The 17,716-nt window shown below is 45.4% G+C and overlaps 1 pseudogene; it reads left to right on the forward strand.

The window, feature by feature from the left end:
• The first annotated feature begins 7,834 nt into the window (after positions 1–7,834).
• Positions 7,835–17,432, forward strand: LOC144605235 (uncharacterized; annotated as a pseudogene).
• Positions 17,433–17,716: the final 284 nt, after the last annotated feature.

The raw sequence follows: 17,716 nt of genomic DNA on the forward strand, positions 1-17,716 counted from the left end.
ACGTTGTTAAGGCAGCTACTTGCCCGCTGCGCCACTGCGCCACTGCGCCGCCCTTACTGTTGGCGACCTGAGTTGTAACCAGCACTCCTGCTGGTCATGACATCTCTCACTTGCAGCAAATTACACTGAAGAAACATTGCCCTGTCTATTAAGCCTATAATCTCCTTACATCGGACAAGCATGCTCTCTTGTTCAACTGCAAGTGAAAATTAGTCCATGTTCCAACAGGACTTGAATATTCTTGTGCATTTTCGAAAAGATCCAATTATTCTTCAAGGTAAACTTCTGTTTTCAATGGAAGGTGCCGTGTGCTAATTGCTGGTGTTTTGATTGGGATTGCTTCAATTGGCAGAAAGTTGTGTCTTCCGCTCACTGGCATTAAAGGCCCGTGAGGGTGTTCATCTGAAGGCACAGTGACACAGCCAGTAGAACCACAGCCTCACAAGGCCAAGACCCTGAACGTCTATGTATGTTCTGCATGTTCTGCATGTTTTGACTTTCATTGTGTAGGAAGGATATGTAGATGCTGGTTTCAACTGAATATAGACACAAAATCTGGAGTAACTCGGCGGGTCAGACAACATATCTGGTAAAAAAGGAATAGGTGACGTTCCGTGCCGAGATCCTTCTTTCGAGTGAGAGTCTGGGGAAAGGGAAACGAGCGATGTCGACGGTGATATAGAAAGATATAAAACAATGAATGAAAGATATGCAAAAAGTAGGAATGATCAAGAAAACGATCTATTATCAGCTGTGGTACGAGTTGTACAGACAATGGGACACTGTAAGACAACAGTGGAATTCGAACAACGACCAGGGTGCGGAGGGACGGAGAGAGAGAGAGGGGATGCCAGGGTTATTTAAAGTTAGAGAAATCAATATTTATACCGCTTAGCTCTAAGCTGCCGAAGATAAATATGTGGTGCTCTTCCTACAATTTGCATTTGCCTCACTCTGACAATGGAGGAAGCCCAGGACAGAACGGTCAGTGTGGGAATGGCGGACTGAGCGTAGGTGTTCAGTGAACGATCGCCCAGCCAACGTTTGGTCTAGCTGATGTATAAGAGTGCACACCTGATACAGTAGATGAGGTTGGAGGAGGTTCAAATGAACTATGCCTAACCTGAAAGGACAGTTGAGGTCCTTGGGCAGAGTCAAGGATGGAAGTATAGGCACAGATGATGCATTTCCTGCAGTTGAAGGGGAAGGTACCTGGGGATGGGATGATTTGGATGGGAAAGGCCGAGATAACCAGGGAGGTGTAGGTCATAAGGTCATAAGGTATAGGAGTAGAATTGGGCCATTCAGCAGGGTTGCAGAGGGAACGGTCTCCTGCACTCCATACGGCACTCAAATGCATTTGGGCCATCTCCAACACCTCCCTCCCCCTTCTCGATCTCATCGTCTCCATCGCTGGAGTCAGACTATCGTCTGATATCTATTATAAACTTACTGACTCCGACAACTCTCTAGCCCACACTTCTTCCCATAGGATTTATGTGAATGGGGTTGATGGTCACCCCAGACCTGAAGGGCCAAATGGCCTGTTTCCATACTGTGACTCTCCATGGATCCAAAAGATATATTTCTCTCTGAAACATTTGTCTAAAAAAACAATTTAGTGGAATGAGGGGGGACCTCATTGAAACATATAGTGAAAGGCTTGGATAGAGTGGATGTGGAGAGGATGTTTCCACCAGTGGGAGAGGCTGGGACGAGTGGTCATAGCCTCAGAATTAGATGTTCTTTTAGGAAGGAGATGAGGAGAAATTTCTTTCGTCTGCGGGTGGTGAATCTGTGGAATTCTTTGCCACATAATGCTGCGGAGGCCAAGTCAGTGGATATTTGTAAGGCAGAGGTAGATAGATTCTTCATTAGTATAAGAAAATAACTGCAGATGCTGGTACAAATCGATTTATTCACAAAATGCTGGAGTAACTCAGCAGGTCAGGCAGCATCGCGGGAGAGAAGGAATGGGTGACGTTTCGGGGCGAGACCCTTCTTCTGTCTGAAGAAGGGTCTCGACCCGAAACGTCACCCATTCCTTCTCCCCCGAGATGCTGCCTGGCCTGCTGAGTTACTCGAGCATTTTGTGAATAAATAGATTCTTCATTAGTGCGGGTGTTAGAGGTTAAGGCGAGAAGGCAAGAGAATGGGGTTCGGAGGGAGAGATACATCAGTCATAATTGAATGGCGTAGAACTGATGGGCCGAATGGCCTAATTCTACTCCTATTCCTCATGACCTTATGACCTTATGACCTTATTCTATGATAATATTAGTATATAACTTGCAAACCAGACATAATTAAATCATCAGAAGGTGAATTGCACTGGGTTTACATCTCATCGTGTTGTGTATATGCTTGGGTGGTAAGAACAGGTTCCTCCATTTGCTGCTTTTCAGTGGGCGTTCCCTGCAGTATTCACAATGACCGCTCCATCACTAACCTCATCCCATGCTGTGAGATGAGTACAGTTGCCAAACCCAAGTAATGCAGTTTAGCTTGACTTGCTCTGGTGTGGTGTTGATAGGAAAATGCATTGTGAATTATGGGCGAAGACACCCCCCTCCCCCCTCCCCCCCCTGATATCACTTGTGGAAACATCTTGCAATTGATGGGGCCATGCAGCAAAAAAATGCTGGCGCAGAATGTGAGAAAACTGTCTTGAATCAGACCGAATACAGCGAACTGAGTTAACTGACCCTTTCTTGAAATCATTAAAACAAAATTATCCCTCAATATTCCATCATAATATAGTCTTCAAAGTGGGAACACTTTGTTATTTATCTTATTACAAACGAAATAGATCTAGCTTTCTATCACACTCTTGTGTTATGCTTGAGTTCGGAAATAAGAACGTTAATAAAAGCCACGCAGTTATGAGCGAACCTTTAACCGATTTTTCGAACACGATTCCTCTATCCACCCACCTACCGCGTTAATCCAAGTAATATCGAGAGTGTGAGATTAAGCATTATAATTTATAATTTATTTTATTAATTAGCCTCATCTGTTTCCATATTTATTGCCCTACTTCCCTTCCACCATTAGAATCGATTTAAAATATATATTCCTGCCTATCCATGTGAATTTTATTATAATCTTCCTTACAGCTGCATTTTCTTTCTCCCAGGGTATCACTCTGTTCTTTGTTTCCTTCCACATCCCCAGTTTCCCTCTCCCGTGACTCCCAGTCTGGAAAAGGGTCTCGACCCGAAACGTCACGCATTCCTTCTCCCCAGAGATGCTGCCTCTCCCGCTGTCTTTCCCCAGCATTTTGTGTCCATCTACTCTGTATTCATTGGATTCGCTGCTCCATCTCATGACTTACTTCTCTGTCTTCTCCGCATCCATTTAACCGTGTAATGTCTCATTCACAGCCTTGTAGCCTTGCTCCAGCAATGAGGTCAGTTATTGGTGATCATAAGTTGTCCTCCCCCCCCCGTCCATCCCCACCCCGTCTAACACCCATTGATTCTCCCAGCTAATCTCCATTGGTTCTGCTGCTTTGCCCCATTCCACTCCAGCAAGATTAGGAAGCAAATAACAGGTAAATGTTTCAAAGATAAACCGTCTCGTTCCTTCCCATTGATACTGTGTCTCTTGCCCTTTGCCCAGTTACATCTCATGGAAAGTGGGGCGCTGGCTGCTCTTTCTCCTGCTTGTGAGCTGCAGTATCTCAATCGCGTTGTTCACAAGAAGCTCCGAGGTAAGTTTTATTGTCATCATGTTCATAAATTATAGGAGCACCATTAGGCCATTCAGCCCATCGTATCTAATCCGCATGCAATCACGTCTGAACTATCTTTCCCTCTCGATCCCATTCTCCTGCCTTCTCCCCATAACTCCTGACATCCTTACTTCTCAAGAATCAGTCAATCCACAGATTCACCACGCTCTGACCAAAGAGATTGCTCCTCGTTGCCGAATGTAGCGGAAAACGGTTTCCATTAATGCTTACAATTGCCCTGTCCAATGATAGAAACAAAACCCGTGCACTTTTTCATATCCTGAAGTCAAACCAAACTCTATTCAGATGATATCACACGGTTTTGTCAGGTTGTATGCGTGCCCGGTGGATTTCTGTGCTTGATGTGGGTTTACTGGAATCCATCTTCCAGCCAGCATTGTGTTGCGAGAGGCCAAGTGAAATTAATCAGTGGTTCCCAGCGTCAATGAGTCTGATGATTTCACATTGTCTTTTGCAGAGACGCGATGAATCATAACATGGCCACTCGGCCCACGAAATACAATGAAGAATCCTAGCTTGCTCCAACTGCGAGGGAATTCAGCACCGCGATCAAATATGTGGATATCATCCAGCTTTGCCAAATGCTATTAATCGGACAGAATATATCTCTCTTGTCATTAAACCATTGATTTCATGAAAGTGACTTCAAAGCAAAGATACCAAACGTCAAGACCAGATCTGTTTCCAAAACCCGTTCTCTGCTCTGATCATATTTTTTTGTCACCTCCCCAAAGTTTCTATCGTCACCTTAGTGCAATTATCTAACTGTAGCATAGTTTCCAACTGCTCTAGTTAACTAACTCTGTTAAACCCTGTCCTGTGCTTTTAAATTACTGGAATTGTTTTTTTCAATGATCAATTCAGACAAAATGCATTTGAATGCTTCATAATAAATTGTTGCTATTAATGAAGTGTTTGTCTCATTTGTTTTATTTAGACTGAAACTTTAGTGATGAAGAACAGACTGCATTCAGACTGCTGGATATTCCTCCTGTTGCCAATGGTTTAGGACGTTCAAGAAAGGCAATCAATTAATCTTTCAGACCATGCTATCCCCTGAGAACAAAATTATGCAACGACATTGTTCTGAATGTCAGAGTTCTTTTTCTCTCCACCGATAATGCCTGACACGCTGAGCACATCCAATATCCGCAGATTTAATTTCCGAAATGCAACTTATTTTTTGACTGAGTGCTTGAAACATACAGAATGTATACAGACCATTTGGCCCAACGAGTCCACATCAAACAACAATCACCCCTTTCACACTAGTTCTGTATTATCCCACTTTCGCTTCTTTGAGTACAGTAATGTTAATAAATATTTTAATGCTGCAACGTTATTCATTTTGTCCACCGTACAAACGAGTTAAATGACAATAAATAATGGAAAGTCTATTCTTCTGTAGAACAAAATGGTTAATAATAATAATAATAATTCATTTATTTTATAAAGCGCCTTATCGGGTGCTCAAAGCGCTTTACAAAAACAATTAACATAAAAACAAACAGACAAACTATCCTGACGGAAAAGCGGCGAATAAACAACGCCAGCGTCCTCTCACGTCAGGGTCCGGCAGTAGACAACAAAAAGCACAGGACACACAGATACAATTTTTACACAAACAGCCATCACAGTGATTGCTCTAGGCACACCCTCACTGTGATGGAAGGCAAAGTCTTATATCCTCCTCATTCTTCTCCCGTGGTGCCACGAGGTGATCGAGGCTCCCAACGTTTTGAAGCCCCCACCGGGCGATGGAAAGTCCCAGGGCCGAGCCGAGCAGGCCGATGAAAGTCCTGAGCCCCCACCGGGCGATGGAAAGTCCCAGGGTCGAGCCGAGCAGGCCGATGAAAGTCCTGAGCCCCCGGTCCTGAGCCCCCACCGGACGATGGAAAGTGCTGCGGCCGAGCCACGCAGGGTGATGAAGGGCCTGCGAGCGGGTCGATCGTACCTCGCGCTTCGGGGCGGTCGAAGCTGCTACGGCTGGAGCTCCCAAAAACCGGTCACCAGCCAGGGACCTGCGAACTCCCGATGTTGCGGTCTGCAGGGCCCACGGCCGAAGCCTCCGAGATGGTAAGTCCAGGCCCTGCGACCGGAGTCTTCAAGGTCGATCCCAGCTGGAGGCCGCCGACTCCACGATGTTAGGCCGTAGCGCGAACGAAGATACGACACGGTAAAGGTCGCATCTCCGTTGAGGAAGAGATTAGAAAAAAGGTTTCCCCCAACCCCCCCACCACCCCCCCCACATACACAGAGTTAAAAATAGAACAAAACGTACATTAAACGATGACAATAGACAAAAAACAAAAAAAAGACAGAGAGACTGCCGGTGAGCCGCAGCTGCAGAACACAGCCACGCCCCTTTGAGTTGCAGCTTGCAAGAACTGGATGTGTAACTACAAATACAAGGTGTTGCTTTCCTCAGCCTGACTTGTGACTGTAACTCCGCCCATGAAATAACTATGAAGGATGATGTTTGAAAATAAGAAATGGTGGCCTGCAATAATGGAGTAACACCATAAAGTTCGGGAAGAGTCAAGGATTGCTTTTGGTAAAATGTCCCACTGACAAAGATAAATATTCTCCATACAGTAAGTGGGGAGACGAGGAAGTCAGACCCAAGGCTGCTTTGAACTCACAAACACCCAGGTCAGGAATATCCGCGGGGTGCTGCGTAGCCAGAGATACTTGCAGATTCTGTGTCACACTGTTGCTGCCTTGTCCGTTCAAATCGAGAACGTTAATATTTTAATGGGAGGACTGATCTTGAATTGGAGATTTTCCACAGTGCAAGACATCCTAAAGTGCCTCACATAGAGCGAGCCAGCAGCGCCATTCATTGTGATCATGACTGATCATCCACAATCAATAATCCGTGCCTGCCTTCTCCCATATGCCTTGATTTCACTAGCCCCCAGAGCTCTATCTAACTCTCTCTTGAATCCATCCAGTGATTTGGCCTCCACTGCCCTCTGTGGCAGAGAATTCCACACATTCACAACTCTCTGGGTGAAAAAGTTCCTTCTAACCTCAGTTTTAAATGGCCTCCCCTTTATTCTCAGACTGTGGCCCCTGGTTCTGGACTCGCCCAACATTGAGAATATTTTTCCTGCATCTAGCTTGTCCAGTCCTTTTTATAATTTTATATGTCTCTATAAGATCCCGTCTCATACTTCTAAACTCCAGTGAGCTAGAGATACTTTTAGTTTTTTAGTTTAATTTAGAGATACAGCGCGGAAACAGGCCCTTCCGCCCACCGATTCCGCGCCAATCAGCGAATCCCGCACATTAACACTACCCTACGCACGCACGCAAGGGACAATTTACACTTTAACCAAACCTGTACCTCTTTGGAGTGTGGGTGAAAGCCAGAGATCTCGGAGAAAACCAACGTGCGGAGAACGTACAATCTCCATACAGGCAAGCACATGTAGGGATCTATGGGATCGAACCCGGATCTCCGACGTAAGACAGCACCTCTACCGCTGCACCACCTTTTATCTTCCCAAAATACACCACTTCACCCTAGACTGATTTAAATTACAAATGACATTTCTTTACCCGTTTCCCACTTGATCTACATACTGTGGTATCTGTAGACAAACCTCTGCACTGTCCACAACAGCGCTCCTTTTAATATACAAAGTGGAATGTTAGGACTTGAAGGGCTTTAAATAATATAAAGTCGCTTTGTATGTAGAACAAAACGGGTATGAAACTGCAAATATGTGTTACTTTCCTCAGTCCGACTTGCGACTGTAACTCCGCCCATCAATGAACTATGTTCATAACTTCATAGTTCTAGGAGCAGATTTATGCGACTCGGCCCATTCAAGACAACTCCGCCATTCAATCATTGCTGATCTATCTTTCCCTCTCAACTACAATCTCCTGCCTTCTCCCCATAACCAATGGCATGCGTACTAAACAAGAATCTGTGTTTCTCTGCCTTAAAAAACAACGATTGAGTTGGCCTCCACATTCGTCCGTGGCAATTAATTCCACAGATTTTCCACCCTTGGACTAAAGACCAATGAAGTGTGTCGATTGAAAAGGACAGGCGGTGATCTCGGAGTAATGGTCAGGATGTTTGAACAGAATAGAGGACTCTATCGGGTAAAAGACCCCGCTGACGAAGAGGTGTGTGACATAAAGTCCTTTACACAGTTAGCGGGGAGACGAACAAATGAGACCAGAGGCTGCTTTGAACTCACAAACCGCCAGATCAGGGATATCCGAGGGGTGCTGAATAGCCAGATACTTATAGATTATGTGGTCACACTGATGCCACGTGGCCCGTTCAACGCGAGCTTGTTAATGGAGCAACTCAGCGGGACAGGCGACATCTCTGGAGAGAAAGTATGGGTGACATTTCGGGTCGAGACCCTTCTTCAGATACATCTGAAGAGTGTTTTTAGAGGTGCGTACTGGCTTGGAATGTAGTTTAATGTAATATGTTTAAACAGTAATTTATTTATTTACATTGAATTGCTCTGCAGTGCCGACAGGTTAATCGTGCTGCTGAGACAAGGATGTGTAGATTCGTACCTCCGAACCGCATCTTACGAGCAGCTCTTTGTAACGCCGTTTGCCGAGCAGTGTTTGCAGATGTCACGAAGCAAGACGATCATGGAAATAAATTATTTTGCAGCATCGTCGGTTCCTCTCTGCAGCCTATTTCGTTGGGCAGGTAAACAGAAAACAGCTCCGAACCAAAGATCCTTTGCTGAGGGTCACCAACGCTCAGCGAACATCAGCGGCGGACACATCCGTGTGTTGCACCCATACCACGTGATGCACAACGTTGCCATTGATGTGCACAACCCGAACATACTGCACTGTTCCCCTAACCTCTGCCTCGCCCTTTGAACACTCCCTGGCTTAATGATATCTTTGCCGAGGTATGCACACAATACTGCAAATGCAGTGTTACCAACAACTCGCACCTCTGCAACATGGCGTCACAACACTTCAAAAGATGCTTCCGCAATTGAGGCATCCGTGCCATAAGCCTTCTTCACCACCCTGTCTCATTATGTCGCCAGTTTCAGCAAACTGTTACCCCTAGCTCTCTCTGATCTCCATCACCCCAGGGCCCTGCCATTCACTGCGCTTATTCTTCGTCGCTTTAACTTTTAACGCACCAACGCCTCTACTTCATCAGAAGGCTTAGGAAGTTTGGCATGTCCCCTACAACTCTCACCAACTTCTACAGATGCACCATAGAGAGCATTTTATCCGGATACACCGCAGCTTGTTTTGGGAACAGCTCCATCCAAGTTGCAACCATTTGGGGACGAATTGTGGACGAGCCCAGAGCATCACACAAACGAACGTTCCTTATATTGGCTCCATTTAAACCTCACAAGGCCAGCAGCTTAATCAAGGAGACGTCGCATCCCGGCCACTCGGTCCCTTCGGGGACAGTTTATTCCCAGCTGTTATCAGACAACTGAATCATCCCACCACAACAAGAGAGCAGTGCTGAACGACTATCTACCCCTTTGATGACCCACGGACTATCCTTGATCGGACTTTGCTGGCTTTAGCTTGCCCTACAAGTTATTCAATTATCATGTATCTATACACTGTGAATGGGCTGATTATAATCATGTTTTGTCTTTCTACTCACCTGTTAGCAAGTAACAAAAGCTTTTCACTGTGTCTCGGTGCACGTGGCATTAAACTCAACTAAGCTAAACTAAACGTCCCAAAATACATCAGCACGCACTTATTTGTCTTACATTCCATATGTCATTCATTCACCCACTTACTCAGTTAATCAACATCATGATGTAACCTTATGAAAAGCTCTTCGCTGTCCACTGCATCACCAATTCTAGTTTACAAAGCATGAATATTATGATATTACGGTGTTTTATACTTTGAATCAAAGCGCTGACACAGGCAACAGACAGGAGAGGGTAAGACACTGAGCAACGGTGGCTGTTTTCAGGTGAAAAGACCCCCCCCCCTCCCCCACACACATCTGCTTCCTTCTTTGCTCTTACTCCGAAGCAACATCTCAAAATAACAGCTAGAAATGACATTTATTTTTTCATCTGCCGGTCCATTCACAATATCATCAAGGGGCGACACGCTGTTGCAGCGGTAATGTTGCTACCTTGCAGCGCCAGAGGGCCAGAGAGCATGTGTAGACATGTAATGGGGGAAAAGGAACTTAGTGCATTATAGTGTCGTTTATTTTATAAGCGACGTACCTATCCGAATATAAGTATTGTCCAATATGGCTGAAACACCACAATGTGTTAGCAATTTAAAGGAAGATTAGCAATGGAAAACATTCTCTTTGGTGAAAAGGAAACAATTTTAATGCTCGTCATGTTTGACCAACTTGGATGGGCATCTTGGTCTAACGCGTTGAGGAGAAGAGCCTGTTTCCGTGTTGTATGACTCTGTGATCATCTGACCCAACCATTCGCTAAATATAACTGAGAGCCTTTCACGCTGTAGCGTGTTGTGCTGCTGCTGGCTCGCTGTGGTTCACGATCTGACTTCCTGCTCCCATCTTCCCCATTGCTATTAGGGAGATGCACTTCTACCTGAGAGCTCACAGTTGAGCGACAGACAGACAAGTGCTGGCCTTGTCACTGTGGATAAAACAATGTGGATTACCATTCTTCTCATCTCCTCGCTGCCCGGTGAGTGAAAGCCAAATCTTGATACTCCAATGATCAATATTAGTTGGGGGCCCGTGCACCCTTTCCACAGCAGAAATGATTAAGTATGTGTATACATGTAATGGTGGAAATGGAACTCAGTGCCAATGGTGTCCAAGTGTCATTTATTTTATAAGCGCCTTCCTCACCGAAAATAAATATGGTCCATTATGTCAGAGACACCATCAAGTCTTAGCAATTTAAAGGAAGTTTAGGAATGGGAGCAATTCTCTTTAGTGAAAAAGAAACATTTCGAATGTTCTCTCCGTTTCCAGAAAGCCAGAAGGGGAAGTAAGCTCTCAAATATAATTTATCTAAGTTTCACATTGATTTCTGTTCTTTAAAATCCAATCGATGAAGCATGTTGTGGTCCTCAGTTAGTGGCATTGTTTCGCAAGGGAGCTGACTGGCGGGACTGACTTACTCTTACAATAAGGAGTCAATCGAGACTGGACAAGCTAGATGCAGGAAAAATAGTCCCATTGTTGGGGGAGTCCAGAACCAGGGGCCACAGTCGAAGAATAAAGGGGAGGCAATTTAAAACTGAGATGAGAAAAAGGTTTTTCACCCAGAGAGTTGTGAATTTGTGGAATTCTCTGCCACAGTAGGCAGTAGAGGCCAATTCACTGGATGAATTTAAAAGAGAGTTCGATAGAGCTCTGAGGGCTAGCGGAATCAAGGGATATGGGGAGAAGGCAGGCACAGATTACAGATTGTGGATGATCAGCCATGATCACAAAGAATGGCGGTGCTAGCTCGAAAGGCCAAATAGCCTCTTCCTGCGGTTCTTTTCCATGTTTCTATGTTTCTATTTTTCTATTCCCCACGTAACCTATGACCGTGTGGAGTTATCCGCTTCATCCACATGACACATTACGATTCTGCTCCCTAATTCAAATATAATTAATTGTGCTGTTACTGATTTTCACCGGACAAGGGTCACTAACCAGACCAGTATTTATTATGCTGATGCCTGTCTTTTTAACCTTTCTGGGCCATTGCATGGGGACGGTTGGGAGCCAAACACATTATGGGGGCTCAGCAGTCGCATGTAAACCAATCTGGGTAGGAATGTTAAATGGGGTTGGATAATACTCTCGTGTATTCTCGGTCACCGTTGCTGTTAAATGTTTCTCAGTCCTAGAAATATTTAATAAAATGGATCCGAGCTCATTACGTATCATGGTAGGATCTAAAATCACATCTGGATTGCTGGATTCTAGGTTAGGAATTTAACCACTGGTTACATATGGTCTAATTGGACCCTGGAGATTGTTTATCGCCATAAAATAACAACTGAATTTGGAGCAGACACTCCAAGACACCGGGACCAAAGGACAGACGTTCAGACATCACCAGGAAATTAATTCTACTCAGTACTGCACTGGGATCCCAGCCCGGTTTCTGCTCAGGGATCTGGAGTGGGAAGTAAAACCATATTTTACTGACCCGGGGACAAAACACTGACACAACTCGTACAATAACAGCAGCGACTGCACGTCAGATCGGAAACATTGACCGTGAAGCAACGAGACACGTCCTGGAACCATTTAAGTTTTGTTTCATGTAATCTCCAAAATGTATCTATTTCCACGAAACAGTTCATTTCCTCTCACATTTGAAAATTTCTCCCCTCGGTTTCAGATGCAGTGTGGGCAGAGAGGGATGTAAGAAGAGTTGTGCGAAGAGCGATCACAATCGATTGTCACTATGCAGCAGAGTACCGCTCATACACAAAATACTGGTCCCATAGGCACCATTGGAGTCGCCAACGTACCGATGTTGTTGGAAACAATTGAGCAACACGGGCGGAGTGGAAGGGTGAGGATCACAGATATCCTGGTAAGAGGAATATTTGCTGTGACTGAGGATGACCTTGATTCTGGAGATACAGGATGGTACAGCTTTGGAATTACTGCACCTGGCCTGGATCCATTGGTGAACGTGTATCTGGCGGTACGTTTCTCAGCGATTGGCTTGATGTCTGCACTGAAATGCCTGATCCGTGTTTTCTTCGGGAAGGGTCAGGACAGCACCGATATCCCGAGGCTCCGCAGCAGTGCAGAGACCTGCGGGGAGCGGGCGATGCCGCTGAGTTGTTCCAGCTTTTTGTGTCTGTCTTAGATTTAGCAAGTGTTTTTTTTTTTTACTGTTCCTACAGGTGTCTGAATGTTTGCTTCTTTCCCACAGAACCTATGCCTGTTCCTGTGCTCAGATATCTGTCACCAGCAAATGCCTCACGTCTCGGAGGCTCAGTGGTAGTGTCCCGTGAGTATTTTCAAGGAATCCCTCCCATCCAGTACATGATGTGCAAAGAGCGGGAATTCGTTTTCAAACATCTCGAATAGCAATCAACTGGATGTAAGTTGTGAAATCTTCAAACGCCAACACCATCAATATCGTTGCACAGCCTCAAATTATCTTGGGACAAAATACAGTGGAATAGTCAACGTGAGAGTCATCAACGGAGCAGGGATGTGCAGTTATGTGACTGAAATCAACAATACGCGTGAGTAGTATTTTCTTGTGGGAATACAGTTTAACAATTCCTCTGGTGTCCTTGCAGTAGCTGCTCATCGCCTTGTGGTCATGTTCCTAGGTTTCTTGGTATTTGCAGATGGTATAATTGCAGCCACCGTGGGCACCTGGTGTAAAAATGCTAGTTTGTTTGGGGAAGCGATGAAGCAAGTTGCCCGCTGCTTTCTGGTCCGAAAGTTTGCTGCTTACACCTGGGTGTAGGTCAGCTTCGAAAGCACAGTTGCACCTGTACTTATCCCAACACGTTGAGTGCACTCCATCAAATTTCAGGCTTCCGCCTTGAAAATGGTGGTAACATCGTGAATTGTGAGGCGGTGAGATTGGGACCATTGATACCCGCTCACCGAACTGCCGGAGGAGTCTAGGTGATAGGGGGAAATGATTTTCATGCTGTCGCTTAACTTTTCACAGTCACTTTGAGACAGAGACAGCCACCAATTTTATTCCATTTGGATCCATCATAATTTATTAACAGGGATGTCCAATTTCATGATCAAATACAGGATTAAAAAGGTGTTAGTTCGTGTGAATCACTGCAACCGTCATCCCATAAAATTAAAGTGGAATCTGCTTGGCTGTCACTGCATAAAGTACAACCCTTGCAGTTGTCAACATGAATTTTGAAATGTAATTCCCAGCAGATGTGGAGACGCACAGAGGGGAAGTCCAGAAGAGAGTGTTTACATCAGCGAGGCCAAGCGTCGCCGAGACCACAGTTTCGCTGAACACTCGTGCTTGGTCTGTCATGACCCAGAATCGCGCTTGACAGACACCCCATCCTCAACCTTCCCCGCTGATGCAAAGCAGCTGCAGTTTGCACCATCTGCACGATGCGCTGCAACAACTCACCAAGACTCCCTAGACAGCGCCTTCCAATTGCAACATGCTCTGTGTTCAATGCGTCATTCTTCACCATTCCCACCCACATTGGCTGGGAAGAGCTTTGGAACGACCTGTGCAGATGGTGAGAGACGGTGTAAAGTATCTGTCTCTCATCGCAATCTGGGTGGAATTCAACAGAGTCAAGAAAAGGATTGGGCGGACTCTCTGTGTACAATGACATATTTTAACATACCAATATTTTGGATGTTCAATTTATGAAGGATTTTCCCTTCAGTTTCAGGTGCACTGTGGGCAGAAGGCGAAGTAAGAGGAGTTGTGGGAAGAGCGATCACAATCGATGGCCACTATGTAGCAGTGTACCGCTCACACACAAAACACTGGTGCCGTGGGAGGACACACCAATAGAAAGGTGCAGTGGAAACAAATGAGCAACATGAACAGAGGGGAAGAGTGTCAATCACAGATTACCCGGCACGAAGAATATTTACTGTGACTGTAAGGGATCTTCACTCTGGAGATGCAGGAAGGTACAGCTGTGGAATTACTGCACCTGGCAAGGATCCATTGTTTAACGCTTATCTCCATGTATCTGACGGTACGTTTCACAGCGATTGACTTGATGTCTCCACTGAAGTGCCTGATCCATGTTTTCGCCGGGAAGGGTCAGTGTAGCACCGATATCCCGAGGCTCCGCAGCGGTGCAGAGACCTGCGGGGAGCGGGCGGGGGTTGGGAAACCACCCTCATGTTGCTCTCACCCATTGCGGGCTCTGTCCCACTGAGCGGTCGCCCACTTCAAGCTATCCCATCAGAACAAAATGATGAAACGACATTGTTCTGAATATTAGCGTTATTTTTCTCTCCACAGATGCTGCCTGACACGCTGAGCACATCTACATCTGCGGTTTTCATTTCCGATGTGCAACTGATTTTTTGATTGAGCGATTGGAAGCTACAGCATGCATACAGACCATTTGGCCCAACGTGTCCACATCAACTAGCAATTAACTCTTTCACTCTAGTTCTATATCATCCCACCTTCGCTACTTTGAGTACAGTTATATAGATAAACATTTTAACGCTGCAACGAGTTATTTATTTTGTCCACCGTACAAAGGAGTTAAAGGACAATATATAGTGGAAAGTCTATTCTTGTGCAGAACAAAATGGTTGAGTTGCAGCTTGCAAAGAACGGGATGTGTAACTACAACTACATTGTGTTGCTTTCCTCAGTCTGACTTGTGACCGTAACCCCGCCCATGAAAGAACTATGAAGGATGTTGCTTCAAACTAAGACATGGTGACCTGCAATAACGGATTAACACCATAAAGTTCGGGAAGAGTCAAGGATTGCTTTGGGTAAAATGTCCCACTGACAAAGATCAATATTTTTTCCACACAGTAAGCGTGGAGGCGAGGAAGTCAGACCCGAGACCGGATTGAGCTCATAAACACCCAGGTCAGGGATATCTGAGGGGACTGTGTAGCCAGAGATACTTGCAGATTCTGTGTCACACTGATGCCGCCTGGCCCGTTCAAATCGAGCTTGTTAATGGTCTAAAGGGACGAATGAAGTTGAATTGGAGCTTTACCCCAGTGCAAGACATCCCAAAGTGCCTCACAGATAGCGAGAGCTAAACGGTCTGAGATGCAACATATAGACACAAAATGCTGGTGTAACTGGGCAGGACGGGCCGCATCTCTGGAGAGAAAGAATGGGTAGAAACAATTCTTCAGAAAAATTTTAAGAATGGTTTTAGAGGTGGGTAGTGGCTTGGAGTGTACTTTAATCTGATATGTTCATACAGTCATTTCATTCTTTACACTGAATTGTTCTGCAGTGCTGACACTTTGCTCGCGCGGCTAAAACAAGCATGTTCTCTGAACCGCATCTTGCGAGCAGCTCGTTGTAACATTGTTTCTGAGCAGTGTTTTCAGAAGTCTTGGGTCAAAGGCGAATTAAGACAGAATTAAATTGTTTTGCTGCATCGGCGGTTCCTCTCTGCAGTATTTTTAGTTGGGCAAAGGTTGAACAAATGTTGGGCAAAGGTTGAAAGGTGAACCGGGCGGCACGGTAGCGCAGCGGTAGAGTTGCTGCTTTACAGCGAATGCAGCGCCGGAGACTCAGATTCGATCCTGACTACGGGTGCTGCACTGTAAGGAGTTTGTAAGTTCTCCCCGTGACCTACGTGGGTTTTCTCCGAGATCTTCGGTTTCCTCCCACACTCCAAAAACGTACAGGTATGTAGGTTAATTGGCGGGTAAAATGTTTTAAAAAAATTGTCCCTAGTGGGTGTAGGATAGTGTTAATGTACGGGGATCACTGGGCGGCACAGACTTGGAGGGCCGAAAAGGCCTGTTTCCGGCTGTATATATATGATATGATATGATATGATCTGTGCGATCTGGCTGGCATCGACGAACCATCTCGAAGACGTGATCGGGCAGCTGCAGTAGAACGCCTCAATGCGGACACAGAACCCCGTCACCCCTTGCTCAATCACCAATACGCCAAGAAACGATTGAAGAGTCGGAACAGCTTCATGGAACTAGAGCCAACCGTGCCACGTACCAAAACCAAACAACAGATGGCACCAGAACACCACCTGCCTTACACTACCTGGAAAGCTCTAAACCGCCTCCGCACTGGAGTGGGACGTTGCGGACTCAACCTGACGAAGTGGGGCTTCTCGGACACTGACAAAGGCAACTGTGGAGAGGTACAGACAATGGCCCACCTGCTGACTTGCGGCGGAGAGGCATGCACTGCGGACGATCTTCGCAGAGGCACAGATGTGGAACTGGCTGTGGTAAAACAATGGCAGAATATTGTCTGACACACGAGCGAACGAGTTGGGCAAGTAAACAGGAAATAGCTCCCAACAAAAGATACTTTACTGAGGGTGCCGACGCTCATCCGTGGCGGACACATCAGTGTATTACACCGACATCACGTGATGCAGACATTGCCACAGATGTGCACAACCCGAATGAACTGCACTGTTCCCCTGAAAGTAACGCACCCAGAACAATAGCCAGCAACAGATATTGGGTTCTATTATAATGGAACTATTTGCGTACAGAATTAAAATAATAGTTGCAAGCAGATGTACAGTCAGCAAGTGACATATACATGAACACAACTCTGCTAATTTATTAGCTCTGTATTGCAAATAAGACAAGTTAACAATTTAATTCACCGCGCATATACTACCTTGCTTTAATTGCACTAGGTGTTTCACTTCGCCCTTGTTTGAGTTACATTACACATGTCAATTACATTCCACATCCCGCTTTCCCAGCTGATCTCCACCTTGTGATAATTCCACGCAAACGTCTTCACAGTCCATTACACCATTAATTGCCATTTGCAAAACATGAATATCATGACAATAGTGTTTCGATGTTTGAAGTAAAGAGTTGAAGTAGAGAGGGGAAGGTCAAACTCCAATCGACTTCAGCTGATTTCAGGTGAAAAGCCCGTACTTCCTTACGCCAGCTTCCTCTTTTGCTCTTTATCAACAACAATATGCCAAAACAAAAGTTCCAAATGTTAATATTTTTGACCTGCCGGTCCACTTCCAAAACCATCATGAGGGAATGATCCGGAAGTAGACGTTTCTATTCTTCTAAATGTTATATTTTATCCAATGTATCATTGTTTAAATGAAGGGTCCTGTCCCGAAACTTCCCCTATCCATTTTCTTCAGAGCTGCTGCCTGGCCCGCAAAGTTGCTCCTGCATTTTTATTTTGTCTATCATTATTTCTACCTCTGTTCAGTGTTAACACACTCTGAGTATAGAGATACCGGCCGCTTCGGCCTTTCGGATACATCATACTTGACGAAGTGATTCAGGCAGCTGCAAGAACAACATGTAACGGGCACTTGGACAGGTCC

This window comes from Rhinoraja longicauda, chromosome 24 (genome assembly GCF_053455715.1).
Source record: "Rhinoraja longicauda isolate Sanriku21f chromosome 24, sRhiLon1.1, whole genome shotgun sequence".
NCBI classification, from domain to species: domain Eukaryota; kingdom Metazoa; phylum Chordata; class Chondrichthyes; order Rajiformes; family Arhynchobatidae; genus Rhinoraja; species Rhinoraja longicauda.